This window comes from Protopterus annectens, chromosome 3.part0 (genome assembly GCF_019279795.1).
Source record: "Protopterus annectens isolate FY-2018-M chromosome 3.part0, PAN1.0, whole genome shotgun sequence".
Lineage (NCBI taxonomy): Eukaryota > Metazoa > Chordata > Ceratodontiformes > Protopteridae > Protopterus > Protopterus annectens.
The window spans coordinates 948393120-948419297 of NC_056731.1; the positions used below are offsets into that span (position 1 = coordinate 948393120).

Genomic DNA, 26178 nt, shown 5'->3' on the forward strand with positions numbered 1-26178 from the left:
GGCAAGAAAAACTGATGTAATGGCATTGGCTGTCTGTTTTTATACCTCTGACGACCTGACGTCAGTCCTGGACCGACAGCAACCGATGAAGAAATACTAAGTCTCTGGTATTCGGGCCGACTGAGGGCTCTACCTGCAGGTAGATAACCTAAGTGTGATGACTGCAACAGTGAATACACTCGAACATCTACATTTATGGTGGTAAGTGTACACAAGTATACTTTCTTTGAAGGTGCATTGGCTTAATTTTCCTACTGTAACAGAAGTAATATAGACAGTTTCAAAAGACTAAAAATAGCAGCTGACAGAAAAAAATCTGATACTAACTGTAAGGAAGTAGGAACATTTTCTCAGGACATTTATCTTTTGTAGCAGCTGCAGTGAAATGCCAGAACTAGACTGTAAAATATAACCTTTGCCCTTAACTTTACAACTGTTAAAGTACATAAGTGCATGAAGCATTCTGTGAAAATTCCATACATATATTCAGGGGTCATAAATATTGCAGTGGGAAGTTAAAAAAGAACATTAGGCTGGCATAGTTACAAGTAACAGAAATGTAATTCTCATCAGATAAGTTTTTTTTGTAGTTTTTGCAGTCTTCTCTTATACTGCTACTGTTGTGTAAAACTGAATTGCTTCATTGTCATAGTATAATATTAATATATATATTTTTTGTATTGTCAACAGAAATTGCAGTTTGGTGACAGTGCTGAAAGAGATTTAATCAAAGCTGGGTGAAGGAATGAATAAAAAGAGTAGAGAATATCAAAGGCTGCAGGTCTGTACCGAAACTGTCCCAGTAGAGATGCAGCCTACCAGAGAGTTAATAAAAACATGTATTAGAAAATAATCGAACATAAATAGCAAATTATAGGGTAATATTTTATTTTTCACATGTATGCTGCCCACATACAGTGTAGGGCATAAAGGTAATGTCTGGATGTACCATCCTCAGAACTTCTTTCCCGCCACTCCAAACGCCATCTTTGATTTTTGTTCTGAAAGCTCACTTTCTTTGCTGGTTCACCAAGCTGTTTTTCAGATAAGTGCCCATTAGAGTTTTGTTCTTATCTTTTTTCCTTTGTTTTTGTTGCTTGTGGGGTTCATGTCATCCAGAAATGGTAAATGCTAGTGTGGAAGACAGATTCCTCATAAAGATCATCATGATCAGTGTTTATTTTGTTTAGGTGCTTCCCACAACCATATGTTCTGTTCTGTTTGCCAGGCTTTTGTCCTGAAGAATCTTCATAGTCAGCTTTCTCTTTTGGCTATATATTTAGAAAACCAACGCCTTAAGCTTTTGGTAAAAGACATCATGGAAGGAACTTCCCTGTCCATGAAGAAGAAGGCCAAGAACGCTAGGCTGTGCTGCCTCTGCCGGACGACACTCTTGAGGCTAGTGAAAGCCCAGAAGATTGCCCAGCTCCTTTTTGGCTTCCTCTGCCATTAATGCTTCGGAGGCTGGTATGGATCCAGCTTCACCCACAGCCCCGAAGGCCTTGCAGATGTCCACTTCGGATGTTCAGGGGGAACTGTGGCTGATTATTACTGAAAGGCCTAGGGGCGTTCCACAGATTTTGATTAAAGAGGAGGTACTGACTACCATTATAGAGTGTTGTTCGGGGTCTGAGCCTTCTAAGTTTTATAAGGCTGATGTTCCTTTAAAGAAGAAACAAAAAACTAAGCATGTTTCTTCTACTCTTAAGGACCCACAGAGTGAGTGGCAGAATTTCACTCAAGGTTTGTTTAATGCTCTTATGGCTTTGAAGCTTCCTCAAGGAGTTTCTGTTCCAGCTCCCCCTTGGCCTTGTACTCCTCTTAAGAGGCCTAGGGAACAAGATTCCTCTGAGGAGGAGGAAGATGAAGAATCCTTTGCCTATTCTTCCTAAATTCCTTCTCCTGTTAGACTTTGGTTCTGAGGAAGAAGAGTCCACTAGTCCTGACTCTCCTTTTGAGGAGATTTGCTTTGGAGACACAATTTCCAGAATGATGGAATTTTTCAAATGGGATTGTGCCCATGTATCTGAGGTTCATAGAGGTATTATGAGCTTCTGCAAATGGACTCTCCTAGACCTTTTGCTAATCTTTCTGTTCTGGCTACCTTGTTGGATGTCTTTTTTACTGCATCTCAAGCTCCTGAAAGCCAGCCCCCTGCTCCCAGAAAAACTGATAGGTTTTATAATGTGCCTGATGATTGAAGGATGTTCTTTGTGTTTCACTGTTGCAGTCATTACATTTGGGTTATCTGCTTACAGTAGCCCTCAGTCGGCCTGATTAACAAAGCCTTGGGTCCTGCGTCGGTTGCTGTCCCTTCTTCCATGACGTCAGGTCATCAGGAGTATAAAACATGCAGCCGACCTCATTACATCAGTCTTTCTTGCAGTGCCGTGCCCGAAGCAGAAGCAGTTCGCAAGTGCCGATCGGCCGACTCCTGAAATTTTCGTTTTCGAGTTTCAGAACCGAAGTCTTCAACTAAAGCTAAGTACCCCATTGGGGAAACTTTTTCTTGCTCCTTACCGATGTCAGTAAAAGTTAATAATTGCATTACTTGTGGAAAGCAAATACCTCAAAAAAATTTTCATTCGTACTGTATTCCTTGCCTAGGCCCTGACCAGAACGTACCTTGCTGTCGGTTTTGTGCTTTATTTAATCAGCGCACTGTCCATCGTCGGTATATTTTCGCTTCTAAATATTTCAGTTCTTGGTTTAATTACACAGAAATGTCGTCGGTTAGCCATCCGACTACCGGGATTCTGAAAAAATGCAAAGATAAAGACAGAGACAGGCTGCTGAGGTCCAAAGCTGCCGACGATGCTTCTCCTAAGCCAGTCACGAGTTTGCCGGTACTCATGAGGTGCTTTCGCAGCCCCTGATACTCGCTACTTCTGACTTGCAGGCCTCTACTGATACCCATTTGGAGTCCGGTATGCCGCGAGATGCTTCAACTGTGGAACCTGCTGATGTCTCTGCCTTGGATGGGTCCGGAGCTGGTGTGCAGGCACTGGCTTCTGAGGGTGTATTCAGGCCTATGGACTTGCATATTAAATCGACGCCTCCTTCTTTATTTAGGCCAAAATCTCGAACCATGCCTAAGAAACCAATGCCCAGGCTGCATGCTCAAGCCTCTATGCCTAAAAAACAAATGATAAGAATGGCTGAAGATCTTATAACTCTAATCTGGGGAAGCCAACCTCCCCTTTCTAAGAGACCTAGGACTGAAGTTGTTTATGAATCTTCTGAACAGGATTCTGATTTTTCTGATTCTTCTGATGATCTGGATTTGCCCTTATCTACTTATGAGGATTCCGATGCAGAGGACTCTATTCCCTCTGCCTCCCCTCCAGAAGATTTTTCTTTTGGAGAGACTCTACATACTCTAAGGGAGCATTTCCACTGGGAAAGCCAGGATTGTTCTGATTCAAAAAAGAGGCTTAGGGATTTCTTGCTCCTGCTTCAGCAAAGGCCTTTAGCTATACCTCCTGTACTAGACATTGTTGATGATGCCTTTTCAAAACCTAGTTTGGCCCCTGATTCTTTGCCTCTTGCTCCGAGAAAACCTGACATATATTACAGAGTTCCTGATTCTCACAATTTCCTTTTTAAAAATCTTATTGCGGATCCAGAGACTGTTTCACAGGGACCAAGGGCATTAAGGCTTCTACTGCTAAAAATCCTACCACTTCTGATAGAGACTCCAGGGCGCTGGATAGATGGGGTAAGAAAGTTTACAGTTCTGCAGCCTTGGCCTTTAGGGCTTTATACTGCCAGTTTCATATGTTAAAGTATCAACAACATGTTATTGGATTGCTTAAACAGAAAATTATGTTAATTTCTGACTGTGCTGAAAATAAGGAATTACAGGATTTAATGCATTCTGCTGAACAGGTTGGAAAACATACTTTGCAATGTGGATTTGATTCATTAGAGGCCTCTTGCAGGGCTGCTGTTACTGGGTCTGTGCTCAGAAGGCATGTTTGGCTTAAGGAGCAAGGTTTGCCTGATCATGTTAAAGCTAAATTGTTGGATGCTCTCTTAAATCAGGACCGCCTGTTTGGCAACAAGGCTGAGGAAGTGCTTAAAAAGATGGAAGATAGAGCTAAATCTATGCAATCTATTAAAGATTTCTTACAAGTTCAGCCTCCTAGATTTAGTAGGCATTGGCCCTCTAAAAATTGGTCCTTTCCATCCCCTTCCAGGTCTTCTCAAGCCAAACCCAGGCAATAGCAGAAACCCCAGGTTTCAATCCCAAGGGACACACAAGACTAGGCAGTGGGGGGTTTCCGCACCCAAACTTGGGAGTAGTAAGACTCCCCCTTATGGAAAACTGTCTCAATGACTTGCTTTTAAAACTTCCAAGCACTTCCCAACTGAATGCTCCTTTAGGCGGAAAGATTGGTCTGCAGGCCAAAAACTGGGAACTCATTACCCAGGACAAATGGGTTTTAAATATAGTGTCCCAAGGATACAGATTTCATTTCCACACGTTACCAACACCAAGCGGGTGGCCAGATCTACCCCAAAATCAGTGAGCAGAGGCCCAAAATCAAGTACTCTCTCTCTTAAACATGGGGGCTATTCAGTTGGTACCAGAAGAGGAAAAGGGGCAAGGTTTCTATTCAAGACTTTTCTTGGTACCCAGAAAAGGCAATACATGGCGTCCTATCCTGGATCTTTCGATTCTAAACACGTTTCTGGTAATTCCAAAATTCAAAATGCTGACTCTTCACCAGCTGCTTCCTATGCTAGGCAAGGATGCATGGTTGGCAACACTAGACTTAAAAGAGGCATACCTGCACATCCCTATCAGGGAGTCTTGCAGAAGATACCTGCGCTTCAAAGCCGGCTACATGCACTATCAGTTCTCTGCACTGCCCTTTGGCTTATCTACTGCGCCTTGGGTATTCACAAAGTGCCTAGGTCCAGTCATTGCATTTTGCAGGCAAAGAAATATTCAAATATATCCATACCTGGACGATTGTCTAATTCAGGCAGAAAGCAAAGACATTCTTTTGAATCATCTGGCCTTTGTTCAAAGGGTCCTGACTTGTCTGGGGTTCACCATAAATGAAAAGAAATCCCACCTGGTACCCTGCCAACAAATTATATTCCTGGGAGCAAGCTTGAATACAACTTCCCAGATGGCTTTCCTCACGCCAGAGAAACGGATTCATTTGACAACTTAGTTCAAACAAGTGGCCACAAAAACCCAGCTATCTGCAAGGCAAATACTGCAAGCCTTGGGGTTCATGGCCTCTTGCATTCTTCTAATTCCATATGCAAGGCTGCATATGAGAAAACTACAATGGTATCTCAAAAGCCTTTTGTGTCAACATTCACAGGATCTAGAAGCAAGGATTCCTGTCATACCTTGCCTACGCCTAGAGTTCCTTTGATGGGCAGAGGCCTGCCACCAACACAGGGGACTACCATTCACATTACCCCCTGCCGCCCAAATCTTAAGAACAGATGCATCAGACTATGCATGGGGGGGGGGGCTCACCTGGCAGGGAAGTGCATTCAGGGCAAATGGAACCCAAGTGAAATGCACCTGCACATAAATCAAAAGGAAATGTTAGCTGTACAGAATGCTCTGACAGTCTTCAAGGACCACATTCTTCCAGGACAACTAATGGTAAAGGTGGACAACACCACTGTCATGTGGTACATAAACAAGCAGGGGGGTACACATTCTTACCCCCTCTGCAGACTAGACATGACATTGTGAAACACAGCCTTGAGCTACCAAGTTAATCTACAAGCTCAGTTCCTGCCAGGAAAACTAAATACACTGGCAGATGGACTAAGCAGAAACCTCATGGATCCACACGAGTGGAAACTGGAACCAAGGATTTTCAACATGTTGACAAGCAAATGGGGGAGCCCAGATATAGACCTGTTTGCCTCCCCCCAGAACCATCAACTGGACAAATTTTGCACAAGGATTCCTCACAAGCTAGCTTTGAAAGTGGATTCTCCATCCTTCAGCTGAAAAAAAATATCATTTTATGCCTTTCCTCCTCTGCCTCTGCTGTCCAAGGTACTACTAAAGATCAAACAGGACAAGCCAAGGACGATTTTAATTTCACCAGACTGGCCTCTCCAACACTGGTACCCACTCTTGCGCAGTGTGTCACGCTTGGCTCCATGACACCTGCCTCTGACTCCTTCCCTGTTGTCTCAGCAGGAGAACCAGATTCTGCACCCTCAGCTGCAAACCCTGAACCTAACAGCCTGGCTGATTACCTAATCTCTCCTTTACCGTCCCTCAGTAAATCAGTCATGGATATCATTTTAGAGGCAAGTAGGTCTAGTACTATAAAATCTTATGCTGCAAAATGGAAAATATTCTGTGCCTGGAACCATTCTCAAGGAATGAACACAGCAGTACCCAGTTTACCTCAGATTCTACAATACTTGACTGAGATGCTTCATAAGGGCTTGCCTTTTTCCTCCGTCAAAATTCATGCCTCAGCCATTTCAGCTCATTATAGCACAGAGCCTCCCCTCTTCTCTCACCCACTGCTCAAGCAGTTCCTCAAAGGGGCCAAAAATTTAAGGCCACCCAGGACAGCTCCAACTCCAGCCTGGGATCTTAACTTTGTCTTGGAGAAATTCACTCTTCCTCCTTTCGAGCCAGCTACTACTGCAGATTTAAAATTTCTTTCCTGGAAAACAGCTTTCCTTTTAGCAATCACTTCTGCAAGAAGGGTATCTGAATTACAGGCCCTTATGGCAGTGGAACATTTCATCATCTTTCATGCAGACAGGGTGTCCCTCAGAACCAATCCCTCCTTCATGCCCAAGGTGGTATCCAGTGTGGCTCTTAATCAGTCCATTCATTTGCCTACCTTCTTTCCTAACCCACAGAACAAAGGGGAACAGATACTGCACTCTTTAGATGTGTACAGACAGCTTAGATTGTACTTGGACAGGACTAAACCTCAAAGGAAATCTGAACAACTGCTAGTGGCATTTGCTGCAGGGACAGCGGGGAAAGCTATTTCAAAACAAACCATTTCAAAATGGATAGGCCATTACATTCATTTCTGCTATAAGCACCATGGAAAACCTATCCCACAGGGCATCAGACCTCATTCAACCAGGGCTGCATCTACCTCTACAGCCTTTCTCAGGGGCGTCCCTACTAGGGACATCCTAGAAGCTGCTACCTGGAGTTCTGTACATACTTTCACCAAGCATTATCATTTGCCAATTTTCTCTAAATCCAGAGCTGGTTTTGCCACTGCAGTCTTGCAGGGCCTTATAGCTGGTCCTAATTCTATTTAAATTCCTCCTCCCAACCTTAGCTTTGGGAATCTACCCAAATGTAATGACTGCAGCAGTGAAACACGAAGAACATAGTACAGTTGTGTACACTTACCATAAATGTAGATGTTTCAGTGTATTCACTGTTGCAGTCCTGGTTACCCTCCCTCCAGCCCCCTTTCTTCTTTTGGCTATACTTCTACTCTCACTTACTATGCTCTGAAAGCTTTTTGGTGTATTTGCTTTTTTGTTGGAGGTATATCCTTGTATTTATAGATTTAATTGCTTCCCATTAGGGGAGCACCTGACATCTGGGGCAAGAAAAACTGATGTAATGGCGTCGGCTGCATGTTTTATACCCCTGACGACCTGATGTCATGGAAGAAGGGACAGCAATCAACGTAGGACCCAAGACTTTGTTAATCAGGCCGACTGAGGGCTACTGCAAGCAGATAACCCAAATGTAATGACTGCAACAGTGAATACACTCGAACATCTACATTTATGGTAAGTGTACACAACTGTACTTTGCTTAATAAGTGCCCATCTGCTGACCCTTCTGTGGTTTCTGTGGCATCTGACAAGCCATCAAAGTTACTGCCTTTTACAAAGTTGCTTCCTTTTGATAAAGATAACAGAACTATGGAAAGACTGGGTAAGAAGGTATATACATCGGCTATCCTTGCTTTTAGGTCTATCAGTTATCAGACCCATATGACGATATATTTTAGCTTTTGTATCTTAAGCCCATTGAGTTATTTCTAACCTTCCTGACTTTGAGGGGAAGACTTCTGCTGTCTCCTTGTTAGGGACTTCTTCTAATGTGGTTCGCCATTCTATTAAATGCAGTTATGATGCAGCAGATGTTTTTTCTAGGTCTGCTGATTTTGTTTCTGTGCTGAGGAGATATTCCTGGCTTCGGTTTCAACCCTTACCTGATGATGTTAAGGCTAAGTTGATGAATGCTCCTGTGGATAACAAGCATTTGTATGGTGCCGCTGCTGCAAAATTGCTCAAGTCCCTACCGGAAAAGGGTAAGGCCTGACAAGATCTAAAACATATCTTTGTTTCTCCTGTACCTATATTTCAAAGGAATTACCCTAATAAGTCAGCCTTTGTTCGTAGGCAGTCTCACCCACCCCCAAAGGTAAGAAGGGTGGTAGAAGGGCTCCTCCTGCTGCTAAGGCTACCCAGACCTCTTTAGCTCAGAAATCTCCTTTTCTGGAAAAAAACAGGTGTGTTCTGACTATCCTGTTCTTCTCAGCCACATTCCTTTTTCTGTTTGTCTTTCCCTGTCCCTTCCTGCCTGGTTAAAGATTACTTAAGATTCCTAGCTCCTTTCCATCATTCGCCAAGGGTATTACATGGTTTGAAAATCTTCCCCCTTTCATGTGGATTCCTCAGCCCCCTCAGGAACAATTAAGACTTTTTTCCAGACGTGCTTCAGGGTCTCTTGTATCAGGGAGCTATTCAGGAAATCACAGTTTCTCAATGGGGGAAGGGGTTTTATTCCAGAATGTTCTTGGACCCCAGGAAATAGGACACTTGGAAACTCATTTTAGATCTTTCAAACCTAAACACCTTTCTGAAGATCCCTTCCTTTAGGATGTTGTCCCTTCAGATTTTGTTTCCTTTGCTGCTTCCTCAGGTTTTTCTAGTTTCTCTGGAGCTCAAGGATACTTATCTTCATATCCCTAGTCATCTTCTTTTCACAAAGTTTTTATGTTTTTCTGTTGCTTCCTGGTATTTTCAGTTCTGTGCTTTGCCCTTTGGCCTCTCTTCTGTCCTAAGGGTAAGGTGCAAATGCCTTGCACTTGTGATTGCTTTTTGCAGGCTAAGGGGGTTACCAGTCTTTCCCTGCCTAGACAACCTACTTTTTCAGGCCTTCTCTCCAGAGAATTTATTGCAGCATCTTCCCTTTGCCATTTCTGTCCTGCAAAGCCCAGGGTTCACCATACATTTCCAAAAGTCCTTCCTGACTCCTTCACAGGATCATGTGTTGTTGGGTTGAGGATCCAGACTGCTCCAATGCTGGCATCCCTGCCTCCTCCCAAGGCCTTAACTCTCATTGCCTTCTTTCAATCCCTTCTTCCTCTGGCCTCATTTACAGACAGGGAATTTCTAAGAGCTCTGGGTTTCATGGCATCCACCATTCCTATGCTCCCTCTAGCCAAACTCCACATGAGAAAGCTTCAGTCATTTCTAAAGTCAGTTTGGCTTCAGCACTCTCATCCACTAGATTTCATAGTTCCTCTTCTTCCTTGCCTCAAGCTGGAATTTCATTTGTGGCTTCAGCAGTTGTCACTCAATCCAGGGTTTCCTTTTCAACCTCCAGTCCCCTCTCAGAAGCTGTTCACACATGCTTCAGGCATAGGATGTGGGCCTTCCTTTGGCTCTTTAAAAGTGCAGGGCCTCTGGTTGCTTCAACAAAAGAAATACTACATCAGTGTTAAAGAGATGAGAGCTCTTCTGTTGGCTGTTCAAGCATTTCATCTCTCTCCAGGACCCCTCAAAGTACTTACAGACAATACCACAGTGATGTGGTATGCCAGCAAACAAGAGGGGCGACAAGATTTTATCTCCTTTGCAGGTTAACACTTCAGGTGTGGGAGCTAGATGTCCAGTATCAAGTGACGCTTCAGGCAGTTTACATTCCATTAGGTCAGAACATTGTGTCAGACTCTGTGAGCAGGTCCATATCACAATCCCATGAGTGGATGCTTCACAGGGATGTGTTTCTGGACGATGTCCACCAGTGGGGTACTCCTCAAGTAGATCTTTTTGCCTCCTTCTGAACAGACAACTTCCTCTTTTTTATGCCAGAGGCCCATGTTCTCTGATTTGGAAGGTGGGCACCCTTTCTTTTCTCTGGAAGAGGATATTTCTTTATGCCTTTCCACCCCTTCCTCTTATTCCAAAAGTCCTGTTCAAGATAAATCAAGATGCTCCCAAAATTTTGCTGGTGACTCCCTTGTGGTCCAGACATCATTGATTCCCTCTTCTTCTGTATTTAGCCAAGGGTAGTCATCACAAATTATGTCACAGGGTGCACCTACTCACACAAGACAAGGGATCTCTCATCCATCTCCACCTGTCCACTCTTTAACTGACACTATGGGTGATAGGATTTTGATTTCATGTAGACACCTTTTTTCTGAGGACTTGCAAGGGTACTGCAGGAGGCCAGGAAACCTACTATTAGGAAATCCTACTTATCCAAATTGAAGAAGTTTTCTGTTTGGTGTCATTCTCGTAACCTGGATCCACTTTCTGGGGATGTTCCTTTGGTTCTCTCTTATCTACGTGAACTGCTCAGTGCTGGGTTGGCATACTCTTCTGTTAAGGCCCACTTGTCAGCTCTTTCTGCTTGCCTGCCTTTAGCACCCCCTGAAGAGTCTAGATTTGAAGCTAAACAGTTTCTTAAAGGCGTCCTTCATATTAGACCTCCCAGAACCCTGTCCCTCCTTTCTGGGACATTAATTTTTTTTTGGAAAAATTGACCCAGGCTTCTTTTGAGCCTGCAGCTTCAGCTTCCTTGCAGCATTTTTCTTGGAAGACTGTTCTTCTGTTGGCTCTTACGTCTGTGGGTGTCTGAGCTTTACGCCCTTATGGCTGTTCCTCCTTTTTTAGTTTTCCATAAGGGCGTCCCTTCTACTAATCCTTCTTTTATACCCAAAGTGGTTAATAAGTTGTCTGTTAAGCAGTCTATTTGTTTGCCCACTTTTTCCCCTTCTCCGCAGTCTGCTAGTGAGAATGTTTTGCACACTTTGGATTTGCATAGGGAACTCAGTTTTTATTTGGATAAGACCAAAGTTTTTCTTAAATCTGATCAGCTTTTTGTTTCCTTTCATTGTAGATCTTTAGGATTTACTGTTTCCAAGCAGACTATTTCTTCTAGGATATCTAAAGCTATTTTTTTTTGTTAATTATTTTCATGGCAAGAGCCTTTCTTCTATTAAGGCTTATTCTGCTAGGGCTGTGGCTTCTTCTGGTGCTTTTTTCAAGGGTTTAGATACTAACTCTATTCTTGAGGCAGCCACTAGGACTTATTTGTATACTCTTATCGAGCTCTATAAGTTGGATGTGATATCCAGGCTAGAGCTGGTTTTGCTAGGGCCATTCTTCATGGGTTCATAGAGGACTCTGCTGGTCTTTCCTCCTCCTCCCTTTCTTCTTCCTGAGCTTTTGCACTCTGTATTGTAATGAATACTGCAACAGTGAAATGGAAGGACATAGTACATTTGTGTAAAATCTTACCATAATGGTAGATGTCCTTCTCTTCACTGTTACAGTATTCACTTCCTGCCTCCTCCCCCTGGTTCTTTTCCCTTCTAGATATGCTTGTTAACTCTCTAATCCTTGAACTGCCATTCCTACTGGGACTCTCCCTTATGAGGATGGTATGTCCAGATGTCACCTTTATGCCCTACACTGTACGTGGGGAGCATGCATGTGACATACAGTGTACCCTTAGCAACCTAAAGGCTTTGCTATACTGGCTAGACATCATCACCCTTGGCAGGGGATCCCCATTGTAAGGAATATTCCACCAGTGAAAAGAGGGACATCTACAGTAATTGTAATATTTTACACAACTGTACTATCTTGCTGTAATTACTTTGCATGGAAATGCCACATAAAGTTGACATTACAGATATCATCTTTGGAGAATAAATGCAATTGTGTTCACATATTCTGGAATGTGTGTGATAGAAGTACCATCATATTTTAGGTGAATTAGACATTGTCCTTCGTATTGATCACTGCTGCAGTAGCCTATGGTATATGGGCTAGATCCTGCATAGACTATAACAGCCTGCCAGCTTGCTTTAGGGCACCTTCCATGTACCCAAACTGTAAGTCGGCTTGAGCTGAGCTGACTTAAAAGACAGGTTTGGGTGCCAAGCCCTTCAGAGCTGTCATGCCTCTGCGAAGAGTGTTCCTGTGTAAGCTTTCAGGAATTGAATATTTGTTAACGCTCTTCCATTGCTGAACAGCATGCCTCTCAATTGTCCCGATTTTCGCAGATTCCAGATCTTTGCCTTGTATTTTGGTCTATTCCACATAACAGTTGGTGCTTTCTGGCAAATAATTGGGGATTAAAGTAACTAAATAATTACAGAAATTTGAATTTCAGACTTCATCCATCCATCCATCCACCCACAACCTCTTTTGTCAGACTTCATACCCTTCAGAAAATGCACAGTAAAGAAAAACATATTATTCTATTAACTTCTTAATTTTATAAGAACAATACTTAAAATGTCCCTAATTTTGGACCTTTGTCTCTCCTATCATTTTTGGCTTTGTCCAGAATTCTTGCACTAAGAGAGTGAGAGTTATGCTGAGCAGTTAAGTTCCCTTTGGGGAAAACCTTTCACATAACTTTTAAATGTGTTTACACTACCTCTTTTATGAGAAATGAGTACTTTTAAGCTAGGAAAATTATTTTCTCAACTGTCTTGTGACTTTTGCATACTTTTAAATGGGAGCACAGTTTTTTCCTTTTTATGTTGTTAAAAATTGTTTAAATCTACTTTTTATGTGGAGAAATTGTTGTTTATTTTGGTTTTGGGGGCTGGGGAAAGCATTTAAAGTGCTTTTTACTGTGTTTTTCGTGGGAAAAAGTTACTTTTTGCTGCTGCTAAGCTTTCCTGGTTAACAAGCACTATTTTCAGCTTGCCCATGGAATAAACTACCAGCCACAAAAATAAAAAGATTTTTAAGCAGCATTTGACACCATAGCTGGCTGGTAATTTGCCTCAGCCACAGGTGGGTGGCTCTGCTGTGGCCATAGCTGGGTCCTTAGACCACCTATCTTTTCCTTTAGATCCCTTTGATTTCTCCATAGAGCCATCATGGACTGGGTTTAGCCACATCCTCTGTGGCTGTGGGGGTCCCCTCAGTGGGAAAGGGAGAGCCACTCTTGTTGGTCTTGGGGGGAGGGGCAAGGAATGTGCCTCTGCTTAATCATAATGTTGTGCCCATCCCTGGGGAAGCTGTTGCTGACATTACTGAGTTTGTTTTCCTTTATGTTCCTGTTGAAAATAAGCAGAAATCTATAAACTTTTAAATTCTTCTGTGTTAGTTAATGTGGACAGGAGTAATTTATTGGGCTTGGCTCTGAGACCCACCACGGGTTCCACAGATCCGACCACTGCTCGGACATCCGCAGCTTTATCGGAGCTGGAGGGCTCTAGGAGCTGACACTCTCTGGTCGGGTCCGGGGGAGGCGTGTCGGATCGGACAGTTGTTGGATCTGACTTTGCGTCACGAGGCTTCGACTCGGGTGAGTTTGGCTCCTACCTCAGCCTCAGGTCCATCATCTTTGGTTCTAGGGGAGCCTCTGGCTTCTTCAGATCCAGAGACATTTATTTATTTATTTACATTTGATAACCAGGTAGTGTCTGGCTGGGTGAGAAGCCCTTTTTAAGCAGAGACTGGGTAGAAAAGCACCAAAGTGAAGTTACAGTAGTTAAACAGCATTGCATAAAGCACCTTGCAAGGATATTAAAATAAGGACTGTAGTACAATATACTAAATAGCAATGCAAAAGTATACAATAGTCTAGATAATAATACAAATGTATAGCAAAGTTAAAAACAGTACACAGTAAAAGAGTTCAAAATATAAATCATATTGTATAATAATCAGAGACAGTAAATACAGACATTGCAAATACACTAAAATCAATATCTCAAGTTAAATACAGACATTGCAAATACACTAAAATCAATATCTCAAGTCATATTCACATTCATAGTATTTCACAAACTTTTTTTTTTTTATAGGCAAAAGAGCAGTGTTGCTAAGAATTAGGTTGAGGGTAGAGAATAATCTTAGCGTACAGATGGAGGAGAAGAGCGGGACAGTAATTAGCCAGAGGAGGTGCTGGAGCATAGCCAATGATTTGAGAAATATTCTGTTAGTAGCTGTTTGAATTTTTGTGTGCCAGAGGTGGATAGAATGTGCTGTGGGAGAGAGTTCCAGGTTTTTGCTGTATTATGAGAATATAAGGAGTCCCCATAAGAGTTGTGGGTTTTGTTAACCTTGAGAAGTATTTTATCTGCTGACCTCAGCGAGGTAAGGTTAGAATAAGGCTGAACAAGTTCAGATAGGGCTGGACAGTAGTCACGCTTATGGACAACAGAGTGGGCTACTATTAACTGGTTGAGGGTGAGTAAATTAGGGAGTACGATCCAGTTGAGTTGATGTAGGGCAATACAGTGATGGGATCTGTGGGGGACGTTTGCAGCAAATTTGGCTATTTTATTGTAACAGGTTTCAAGGTTATTTAAGTCTGATTTCTGGAGGTTTGTAAAGATTTGTGAGCAGTAGAGAAAGGTGGATAGGAGATGAGTCCTAGCTGTAGTTATTCTAGCATGATTGGTTAGAAATGGTTTAGCTCTATACAGTGCACCAAGTTTTATATGTTTGATTGTTAGAGCAATATGTCTGTCAAATTTTAAGCTGTTGTCTAGGGTAACACCGAGGAGCTTAGTGTGTTCAATGGGTTCAATTATAGTGTCACTGGAGACAAAGATAGATGCCTTGGGGTGCTTTATTTTGGAGGAATTAGAGAAAACCATAAGTTTGGTTTTGTTTGGGTTTAAAATGAGCTGGTGATCTGATAGGAACTTTTCGATGTTATGGAGGGTAGCCTGAGTTTTTTCTTGGAGTTCATTTAAGGTGGGGGCAGAGCAGATAAGGGAAGCGTCATCTGCATATTGAATGATGGAGGCAGGTGTAGCTGCGGTATAAAGATCATTTGTAAAAAAAATGATAAAGAGGAGTGGGTCCAGGATAGAGTCATGTGGGACACCAACATTAATGGGTGATAGGGATGAAAGCTTATTTTCCCATAAGGTGGCTTGTTACAGTTAGAGAGATAACTGTGAAACCAGCATAAGCTTTCAGGGGCTGAAATTAAGAGTGCCTGGTTTGTTGAGGAGAATTTGATGGGATACTGTGTCAAATGCTTTTGACATACAAGGAAGGTAGCAGAGACAAGGTGGTGTTTGTTTTTGAGTTGATTTACAGTATTGGAAAAACTTATGAGTGCAATGTTAGTACTATGCTTAGGGCGAAAGCCGTGTTGAATGTTGGATAATAGGTTATTTTGAAGGACGTGGGCCTTTGATGTCATGAGGAGGGTGCTGTCTCCACAGACAGATCCACAGTCCTCTTCGCATATTCCTCCCTCTAGAGCATTGGTGCCTGCCTCTTTACCCCTACATCCACAGGGATGCAGAGGAGACCCTAGGCATCAGGATGCCCCACAAGGTACCCCCCCAGTCTTCTGAAACCTCCCCAGAATACCCTTCTGAGGAAGTCCCTCGGAAGAGAATGTGCAAGAGGAAGCACTTAGACTGCCCAGAGGAGTCCATCACTTCTGATACAGACCTCGATGAGACAGAAGGGACCCCACAATCACCTCCTGATGATGTCTCCTTTGGAGACATCCTGGAAATGTTAAAGCAGAGAGATAGCTGGAAGTACTTCAACCCTTCGGCAGAGGAGTCCGTATACCTGAAGGCCTTTGGGTCTCACCCTTCCACCTCTTGGGTGACTCTGCTTTTCGATGAGCTCCTTGAGCTGGTTTCTTGAATGGCATGGGAGTCCCCAGATTCCATGGAACCTACTTCTAGGAGGCCAAATAAATGTATTCCATCCCCCCTGACAAATCTTTTTTGGCAAAAGGAATCCCAGTTGATGCCATGATCATTGCGGCGGCCACTAGGAAGGAACTCTCAGAGACATCTTCTTCTGCCCATCCCCTGAACAAGCAGTCCAGGACTATGGACAGGTACGGAAAGCACATTTTTTCTTCAGCAGTCTTTTCTCTCAGATCGCTGAACTATCTCACCCATTTTACGGGACTGCAGAGGGATCTCCTGAAAGAGCTAGGAGATACCCTGCAAGGTTCAGTAGCTGAGGAGGTTTCCGATAAAGTATCGTCTCAGCTCGCTACCTTAAACTCAGTTGTTAACGCCTCCATGTGACTCATCTCCTATTCAGCTGATGGAGCGAGTAGAACAGCAGGTTCTGGAATTTCCCTAAGGAGACATTCTTGGATATGCTTATGTGACTTCATGGAACCCGTTAATTCTTCCTTTGTAAATGCCCCATTTGACGGCTCGTCCCTGTTCGGGCCTAAGGTGAAGGACACACTGGCCAGGTGTGAACAGGAAGGAAATACTCTGTCTGCCGTAGGAGTCCATTTTTCCATGCCTACTAGACCTTATCCCAGAGGTCAAAGAGGTAGTGGTAGGATGTGGTTCCGAAAATCACAGATATCTTTTCAGGACTCACATGGTGAAAGTTCCCCCAGAGGCAGAGGGGTAAGTAATAATGAAAGATGCCGACCTCGTGGCAGAGGGGGTCCGCAAAATCAGGATGACAAAGAATCCTTCTTTGGTAGGCCCTTTCAGTGCTGCTGAAAGGAGGCCTGATTGTCCAGCTCTGGAGGCAGTCAGGGGTCACTTATCTTTGTACCCAGAAGCCTGGCGACAACTAACAAAAATCAAATGGGCACAAAACGTCATAACCAGAGGTTAAGTCATCCCATTTTCCCTCCCCACTTCAAAGATGAAAAAATTCCGGACGTTCCACACAGGTAAAAGGAACAGGCGACTGTAGAAATTCAAAAGTTGTTAGACAAAAGGAGGGACAACCAGTGCCAAAGCTGACTGTTTCCAAGTGCTTGTCACCTTTGTTATTCCCACCACAACAAAACTATTTCAGGCAGGTCAAGGCTAATTCTAGTAGGGCTTTGGCTTCATGGATGGCTTTTTGGAAAGGGCTGGATGCTTGAAATATTCTAGAAGCAGCAATTTGCTCCTCTGTACATATGTTTACCAAGCTCCTTCTGTAGGTCTAGATCAATCTTTGAAAGGTGCATTGTCCTGGGCCTGTAGGACTCTTCTCCTTTCACCTCCAAAATGTAGTAAGCTAGGGTAGTCTACTGATATAACTAAGGCTACTGCAGCAGTGATCAATATGATGAACATAGTACAGTTGAATAAGTAAATTTACCATAACAGTAGATGTTCAAATGATCATTGCTGCAATAGCCACTTCCACCCCATCCCTTTTGTTTTTTTTTTTGTTTGTTTTTTGGTATGTTGTTTATTCCAGGGTATGGTTGTTTTTTTTTTTTCCTTCCTACTGTTGCCCTTTCAGGACTCAGCCTCCCTGTTCCTGTTGGCAGGAAAGCTCTAAAGGAGCTTGTCCCCCAAACTTGTCTTAAAAGTCAGCTGAGCTCAAGTTGTCTGATACTTTGGGTGCATGGAAGATGCCCTGAAGCGCTGGAAGCGAGCTGGCTGTTATATCCTTGGCAGGATATAACCCATATTGCTAAAGCTGCTGCAGCAGTGATTATTTGAATGTCTACTGTTATGGTAACTTTACTTACACAACTGTATATTCTTTAATAGTTTCTTGTCAGTCTTATGTGACATTCTAACCTTACTGTTCTTAACATCCTTAATTTCTGTAGCTTGTGAGCAATTGCTTGTACATGCTTTTTCATTATATGCTTCTCCTGTAAATGCTCTTCCTCGGTGTTATGTGGTAGCCTTTCTCTTATTACTTTCTCATATTAACATTTTCACTCTCTTTTCTCTTAACCCTCATTCCTTCTTTTTTGAACCTGTGTTTTACATTCTTACTTCCAGTCTTTCCTTTACCTTTGCTTGATGAGAATGCTAGTAGCCCTGACCTGTCAATAAACAATAGGTCTGATATTGTCAGTTTTCATTCATTCCTCAACTAATGGGTTCAGATCCAATCCTTGGATCCAACCTGGCCGTTATACTAGCTGGTGGCCACCAAAAAGCTCTCAAGCTCCTTCCCTTCCCATAATGCACCAACCCCTAACATCTCTCAGCTCTCGTTTGCCGCTTTCTTTTCTAGACATGGTCACCTTTAGCTCTTGAGTTGCTGAGTAGGAGATAAGTCATTTTTACTTATTTGCGTCTAAGAAACTCTTTAAATAATCTTTAATTAATTTTTAGATTTAAATTTATTTGATTACCACTGTTGACCTCTACTTTCCATACACCTTAGAGTGTACTTTTTTCCTATCATTTTTGGTAAGCCTAGCCTATTCTTCCCTATCCCTTTACACATAGTGTATCTCCTTATACCAAAGTTGGTAGAATTATTTTGTTTGTACATATATTTGTATCTCTTCAAATTACCATTGCTGATATTTAGCTTTTCTCTCCTTTCTAGTCAAAAAAAAAAGGTTTAATCATTTGTTGTTGTTGTGGTATCCTCTTTCTCAGCTTGTCTGAAAAAGGATCAGCCAGCAGGATTTAAAAAGTGTGAAAAGTGTGGGCACAAGTTGCCCTTTTCTGATTCCCATAAGCTTTGTATGTAAGCTTTGTGTGTACTGTTTGGGCTTGGAACACTTACAAGAGGAATGCAGCATCTGTCTCAGGTTTAATCCCCGAGTTTTGGCTGACAGAAGAAATAAATTGATTTTGAAAGACTTGCTGCCAACTTCATTTTCCAAGGCCATTTCTGGGGCTCAATCTCCCAAACACAAAACTAGAGACCCTGCAAAAAGGTCTAGACCTTCTGAATCTTCAACATCTTCTTCCTCAGAACCAAAAAATAAAACAGTTATAGTCCGATCTTCATCAGCTCTGACCAAACCGACATTAGATCTTACATCCTTGGATCAGAAGCCTCTACTGAAGACTACTTATTCTCCTCATCTGGATCCAGTTCTGACCAGAGTGCCTTCTCTCTTTTTAGAAAGACACTCAAAATCTCCATCCCTAGCATCTTCTTGTTCCTCCAAGAGTCTTACTGAAGCAAATGTAGAGAGAAGGTGCCAGTGCTTCACTCTGGTCACCCACAGTAGAAGAAAGAAGAAACTCAAGACTTACCCTAACCCTCTAAAGATGGAGGCTGTGAAAAGTGTATGGTTCAGAGAATGGCATAGGTGCTCCTCTACTGACTCAGGCCAATACTGAAGCAACTTGGGAAGGAAAGGAATTGGAGAGCAGATACTGGTCATGTCCTCTTCCTACCAAGCCTTCCCGTGAGGTAGCTATACATACCTTGCACTTCAGAAATCCCACACTGACTCACACCTCTATTCAGCTGATGGTAAGAGTTCCTTAAGAGGTTCACCCATCAGCATACATCTTGTGAGCATGTATCCCAGTGGTGTTAACACCTCCTGTACCCCACTAGAGCATCTAGGGCATTCACAGTCACAGCTTGCTAATATGGAAGAGTCCCTCAGGAATCCCAGTACTGACTCAGTAGTTGCATTTGAGATTGAGGAGTTTTTTCATAGGCCTTCTGCCAAGTCACATAAGGTATGTCCTCACTGTGAAGGAGATTGATAGTTTCACAGACAAGTTTTGTGTCCTAGTAGTCTTCAGGAAGCTGGACTGCAGTTGTCCCATGTTGGAATTTATGCATTCCTTTGTATTCGTGTAGTTCTTTTGTGAAGGTGAATAGTAGCAGGTAACATTTTCACTTGGAGAGGAAGTTTATTTCAAAGGTGAGGGAGACACTGAGAGATGAATTAATTCCACTTGGCACTATTGTTAATAAACACATTTAAGACTGATTGTATTTGCACATGTATTATCCTCTACCATAGTAAGTTCTAGTCACAATTCAAAGAGAAATGAGTCTGGGGTCCCTCATGGTACAGAATGTAAAGCACAGGTCCCTTCTCTAGAGGTGTGATGTGAGATCAAGAACAGTTCCTTAAACCATTAGTCAGCATGGTGGCTATTTGTTAAAATCTCTGTCCCACCATTCCAGGGTCTGGGGGCTCAGTCTCTTTTTCATGTACAAAAGTTTGTGGAATTTGCATGTTCTTTCCTGTATGCATGAGTTTTCTCGGGGTACTCCTGTTCCCTGCCATCTCCTAAAAGCATGCTGGTAGATCAGCTACTCTAAATTGCCTTTATGTATTCATTGTACTTGCCCTTACCATTGTGTTCCATTTCATGGCTGAAAAGGTTTTGTGATAACAATTTCACTTTCCTGGTTAACAAAATGAATAAATTAAATGAAAAATACCTCTCAAAATAACTCTGATAACCATACCAATCACTTAGTTTTTTTTTCACAAACTGTTGTTCCTTTTCAGGTTAATTAAGGTGTTTTGTTAAGAGCCTATGGATAACAGCATTGCACTTAACAATTGACTGAAACGCTATGTAAGGAGGAGAAATGTCCTCCATAGGCTGAATAGATATTATACTGAGATTAATGTCAGCTGCACCAAAAGCCTTTCTAACTACTCTGGTGACCTGCTGATGATTGGAACAGTTTATTTCTATGAGTGAAAGAAGGCATTTTATAGCAGTATCCAGTCTGAATTGTTCTCCCCTGATCTAATAAGTTGGAAATACATTTGGTTCCCAGATGTGACTATGCCATTTTTGTTGGAGTTGAGAATCAGGAACTTGTTTTTGCACCAGGAGTAGATTACACCCATACCCTGGTAGAGTACTGCTGCTATTCTGCTATCTCTTCAGGAAAGGGCAGTCATAGCAAGCTTACAGTCTTCGGCAAGCTTGGTCATCCTAAAGGGTTTAGTGTTAATCAGACATCCGAAAAAAAAGATGCCCAAAATGGATGACTAAGTACTTAGCCATGTGCCACTCTGCTAATGATGTTTGTTGCTGTGGACATTTAACTACCTACCTTTATTACATGGATTATTTCAGGGAGCCAGTTTACTACCCAGCTGATCTTATTACTAGTAACTGATCATCCACACAGACTGCAGGCACTAGCAGTTTCTTGTTAGGGACAATGTGACTTCCTCATAAAGTTGCCAGGTTTGTAGGTCTGCTTACCCTTAACAAACCCATGCTGATATACGGGTCTGTGTCATATCATTGAATGGCCGCATTGTCAAGCATCATTTCGTCGACAGAGCAGGCTGTTGAACCCCCACACCCCCTGCTAATTATATATACCAACTATGAGACCACACTACAGTGGGAAAAAGGACAAATTTCCTGATCCCTTCCGTTACACGATCTCAGTCAGAATGGTTTGACTGCCTGCATTATCGATGAGCTTATGTTTGACAATGTGGCTTTTCTATGATATGACATAGACCCACTTACATACATATGTTGGGGTCTATATTAGAATACCGAACATTCAAAATGTCGAGTGTTCTAATATCGAACCCTAGCAATCGAAAAAAAAAAACATTGAACATTCGGAACAGCAAATTTTTTCCTAGGGAAAAAAATCACTGTTCCAAAACACATACACACAACACAAGCACACCAAACAAACAGCAATCCACACACATACACCTAAACTCTAACACCTAACCCTACACTAAACTATAAAAACACCACTAACTGTCCACTTACCTTAACCCAAACCTTAACCCTAAGGTCCGTCACTGTCGCACAGTCACCTCACCCGTGCCCTAACCCTAACTCACTTAACCCGCCCTAACCCACACGTCCACACGATCGCACACTTACCTGACCCACGCCCTAACCCTAACTTACCTAACCCACCCTAACCCACACGTCCACACAATCACACACTTACCTGAACCCGACCCGTAACTTTCCACCAGAGCGCTGAAAATACCGAAGCAACAAAAACGGACAACTAAATTCTTTCCCTAGGAAAGAATTTGGTTTCCTGTTACTTCGATATTTTCAGTGTTCGCTGAAAACGGGTCGATATTAGAACACCCGACATTTCAAATGTTCGGTGTTCTAATATAGACCCATATGTTGATCAGTATGTTACCACTATCCTTCAGAATTTGTTGCTTGAGTATCTTATCCTTTGCTTTGTAGATGATACCAGGAAGGATGATGATATATACTTTTCTGGATCAACTCTGGCTCCACCCATGTGTATAGGAACTATTGTGGCGTGCTGCTGTGTTTTAGGGGTGAAGTGAGTAGTGATGAAGTGAGTAGTGAGATGTTTATCCAGTAAGACTGCTTTGGGTCCTACATTGCCTGATGGGTCCATGAGATCAGCCATCATGTAAGTTGTACTTCATTTGCCTTGCCACTGGTGGTACCTGTCCTCGCAGGTGGAGAGGCAAACCCTTAGGAGCATGGGCTTATACCAGTGGTAGGACTTGCAAAGGCCTCTTAATACCTAACTACACCTTGGGCTTGCAGTTTCCCAGTTGTCAAGGCCTCAATACTTTACCCCTGGTGCTCTGCCATCATTCATTTAAATGCATCATATGTCAAGTGCAGGCTGCCCTACTCTTTCTAGAGTAAGGGGACTCCCCCATCCTTAATTTTCTATGAAGGGGACAAAGAAGAACTAGTGATCGTTGAGTCTGAGATAGATAATGATAGTGAGTCTTTCTGTCTTTGTTTCACCCCATTTGAATGACTTCCTTCTTTGGAGAGAGTTGAAGGCTGATGAAGTCACTGTAAAAATGCCTGGAGCTCCTTTGCTTTTCCACGAAAAATGCCTTAACAGTGTCTGGTTAAGAAGGATGAGGACCCTTGGGTAATCCCAGTCATGGAGCCTGACTTTAACAATATTGTTTATATAACTTGCAAGTATATGGATTCTGCTGCACTGCTACATAGAAGGTTGATGTCCTGTATAAGCCCTCTCTGGAGGGAAGTGACACCATCACCAAGCATCTTAGGATAAGGCTGCATTATAGTCTTTTTAGTTCAGCTCATGTCCCACAGTACAGTTTGCCTGATAAGGAGCATAAAGGTATGGGTAGGAATTCTAAGAGCTTGTTTTCCTCTTCCACCTGAGAATCTGAACTCTCAGCTGTGTTTTTTTAATTTTCTGTAGTAGGTCAAGTGCCAGAGTAGTTGGATGACTTCACTGAGCCTAGGATCAAAGAGGATCTGGAAAAGTGTATTTGCCATGGCTACTAGAGTACACTTCCATGTAGCCCCTTGGAACACTGACTGCACTATTAAACTTGTAGATATGCTGTATGGCACAGCAAAAGATGTCTTCTTTTTAGGAGAAGCTTGGGAAGACTATTCTGGATTCCATCTTTCAAGATGAGGTTGTCTTTGATCAGGCTTTCCAGGATCTGGCAGAAGACCTTCAATGAAAAGAAACATGCACTTATTACTGTTGAAGGTCTTTAGAACATCATTGGCATTTTCTTCTTCTTCTCAGCCATTCAGTGTTTCTGAAAGGAAGACACCATGGGAGATGAGAGACCAACTTGGACTGCATGTTTTCTGTCAGTTTTTTGACATTATGAATGTTTCATTATTGGATCTTTTCATCTTTTGAAGAACATCTATGTTTTTGTCCTGTTCATTTATTAGTTGTCAAAATTATTGGTAATCTTGCTGTGCTGCACTTGGGATTTTGGCTTTATGTGCCTTTTCTGTGACATTGTTGAAATTTATAGAGCCATTTCATGTGATTAGGATTAGCTTTCTCATGAAAAGTCTACTTTGCTATTGGAACTTTCATATATCTTCAGTTGCAGTGTATAGACATGTTGCATAACAGCAGTGTCCCTGGTCTGTAGGTCTTTTTCTGACTGGGTTTGGAGAGCAAACATGAGTATTTCAAGCAGTTTTGATGGGGACTTTGATGATCTTAGCATTGCTTTACTTATTAAGTGATTTGTTATCCAGGTTTTACTGTTGCTCTATTAAGACTTTTCTATGGCCACATAAATTGGACATGACCGTCATGGCCATTTAGTTTGGGGCAGTCAAATTTACCTTTTTCTTTTATTTATTAGTTTGTCCACTGTGTTATTTAAGTTTATAGTTTAACTTTTATAACACCGTTAGTAAATTAGCACTTAGGTAAACGTACATTTATATAAAAGAAAAAACATAATAGTGTTTCCAGTTACATACAATGTACATTGTATACATTCTTTTTTATAACCATCATCAGTCCAACATTACATAAATTGCTCAATTCCTGGGTTTCCCTTAAACCTCAAGTCGTCCTCCAGAACATTATTCTGCATGCAGTTCCACAATTTCCATTTATTTATTCACTTTTCTAAAGATCCCACTTCTAGTTATTTTATATCTGTTAACACTATTCAGTATTTCAAATACAGCAGGTTTAAATTTTGATTTCCATGTTTTAGCAATTGCTTTTTTGGCAACTACCAGAATTAAACTTAACAAGGCTTTAATATGTATAGGCAATTCAGATACCATATCCTAGCTCAAAGGAATCACTTCCTTAGTTGCACCCATTTGCTTATCTAGTATTTCTAACAGAGTACTCTGTAGATCTGCCAAATCGTTACTGTTGTCTACAAAATCTCCTTGCTCCATTCTCATATTGGCTTAGATCTTATAATACTGCCTGCTGCTTTATGTATATAATATCCTGTATGGCTGTTGTTATTCTCCTTAAGAATCTGCATCCCACTGTCTCCTTATTTCTTGAATTTTCTCCATTTCATCATTTCTTTCCACTTTGATTTATAACTTTCTGCTTGTGTTATGTATTTCAGCCTTAATTGTGTAGTTCTAAAATATCCCTTCAAATCAGGTAATCCTGAACCACCTTGTTCTAGTGGAAGGCTCAATTTAGCCCATGTAATCCTTGCCCTCTTTCCCTCCCAGATAAATTCCTTCAACTCTTATTAATTATTGTCCAGAACTTCTCCTCTGGTTGATAAAAAGATGTCTGGCCTGTATATAAAACTATGCAGGCTAAAATCACACTCACTGCTTGTATCTTATTTTCCATATCCACAATCAAGAGTTTCCAGTTTCTCAATTTTTGTATTATCTTTTGTTTAGTCTCTTCTCAGATATCCTTAGCTGCTGCAATAGAAGCCTTTTTAACCCATGCTCCTAAATGCTTGATTGTATCATGTCCACAAAAATATGAGTATTGCTGAACCAGTTTATAGGTGGTTATATAATTTATGGCTACAGCCTGTTTTAACTTGATTCATTTTATTCCTAAAAAAGACTTGAAACTGTTTCAAAATTTCCCACAGCACAGAGATGTCCTTTCCTGGATTTATCAGGTACAACATAATATCTGCAAATAAAAAGCCAACTTTTCTTGATTATCATACCAATTATATCCTTTGATTTCTGAGTCTCTTTTTTTGTCAGTGGCTGTAAATATAAAGCAAATAACAAAAGAGACAGGGTACACCACACCTGGTTCCTTCTTTCAGATGCAGCTTATCAGAGGAACCCTCACACTTTAATTCTTGCATCTGTTCTTTCATATGTCATCCTAATTAACCACATTATTGTATCAGGAAATGCAAATGCTTCCATTGCCATATTCATAAAGTCCCAGCTTACTCTGTTAAATGTTTTGTCCATATCAATACCCACCAACAACATTGCTATTTTCTTACATTCTGCTTCCCTCTGGATCATCATTGTTTTGGTAATGGTGTCAAATGTTTGCCTCCCATCCACAAGACCACAATGATCCATGCCTGTTAATTTTGGCAAAATCTGTGCCATTCTTTTAGCTGGTGAGACATAAACACTTTATAATAATGGTTTAAAATTGAAATGGGTCTATATGAAGCTGGGTCTGATGGGTCTTTACTGTCTTCAGGTATTACAGCCACCACAGCTTTCTTCAAAGATGTTGATGTTTCCCCTCCTTTCAAAATGCTGTTAAACAAAACCTTCCAGATCTTACGACTTTCTTCCCTCCTAACTTCCACAGGGATACATCTGTTCCTGGAAACTTTCCTGCAGATGAATTATATATCACTGCTTTTATTTCATCACCTCCTATCTTAACTTTTATTTGTTGAGCCTCATCTACCTCTAACCTTGCCATTTCATAATGTCCTCTTTCATTATTTCCCACTTTCTCTGCTTTATCTGTTAATACCTCTACAGGATCTCAGGTTATTTTTCTTATTATAGGTTCCCTAAGTTTGATGACAACCCTTTCTACTTTTTGTTTCCTAAGTCTTTG

General features: G+C 41.8%; 1 protein-coding gene across 1 annotated transcript in view; it reads left to right on the top strand.

Annotated features, from left to right (window-relative positions):
• The first annotated feature begins 729 nt into the window (after positions 1-729).
• Positions 730-26178, top strand: part of LOC122796644 (copine-3-like) — a 1024312-nt gene continuing 998863 nt past the window's right edge. Inside the window, exon 1 of the mRNA XM_044065281.1 lies at positions 730-781. The gene's annotated coding sequence lies outside the window, so the exon portion shown is untranslated. The remainder of the gene's footprint in view (positions 782-26178) is intronic.